This window comes from Mercenaria mercenaria, unplaced genomic scaffold (assembly GCF_021730395.1).
Source record: "Mercenaria mercenaria strain notata unplaced genomic scaffold, MADL_Memer_1 contig_5088, whole genome shotgun sequence".
In the NCBI taxonomy this organism is placed as follows: domain Eukaryota; kingdom Metazoa; phylum Mollusca; class Bivalvia; order Venerida; family Veneridae; genus Mercenaria; species Mercenaria mercenaria.
The window spans coordinates 103,032-103,973 of NW_026463372.1; positions in this window are offsets into that span (position 1 = coordinate 103,032).

The following is a 942-nucleotide window of genomic DNA, read 5'->3' on the forward strand; positions in this document are numbered from 1 at the left end:
TTTCCCTTTGATTTGATCTAATGACCTAGTTTTTGATCCCACATGACCCAGATTCTAACTTGACCTACAGGTAACCATGGCAAACACTCTGACCAATTCACATGAGTTTCACACTTAAAATGTGGTCTTTAGAGTGTTAACAAGATTTTCCTTTAATCTGGCTTAGTGACCTAGTTTTTGACCCCATATGACCAAGTTTTGACCTTAGCCTAAAGATCATCAAGATAAACATTCTAACCAAGTTTCATGAAGATAGGATAATAAATGTGGCCCCTGGAGTGTTAACAAAGTTTCCTTTGATTTGACCCGGTGACCTAGTTTTTGACCCTACTAGACTTAGATTCGAACTTGACATAGAAACCATCAAGACAAACATTCTGACTAAGTTTCATAAATATTGCATCAAAACTGTGGCCTCTAGAATGTTAACAAGGCATGTGTTGATGGAGGATGCCGGACGCCAGACAATAATCGGTCACAATAGCTCAAGAGCTATAAACTGACTTCCAACAAGCTGTTTGAAAATGGAAGACTGTTCAAATGTAGCCAAACATATACAAATACTGATTTCTTTTTTGCTTGCGCAAGACATTTAATAACTTGAACACTAAAGTAAGACTTAATTTTTGTTCATCATCATAAATTTTTTGATATACCTGAAAGTACATTTAAAGCTTAGTTTCCAACTTAGTTTCTGAAATTCTCAGAATTAAATGCTGTTTTTTGTGCATTTATATGAATACTAACCACATTCAATGACTTCTAGCAAATCCATGAATAAGCTAGAAAATTTTAATATTCAATTCTTTTTGGAAGTCATTTCAAAGCAATACAAAGAGCACTACCTGGAGAAAACCATGATGCTGACGATTGAAAAACTAGTACAATAGCACATGCTATTGTGGAAAAATGTTTGGAATAGATACTAAAACTAAGAGGGTA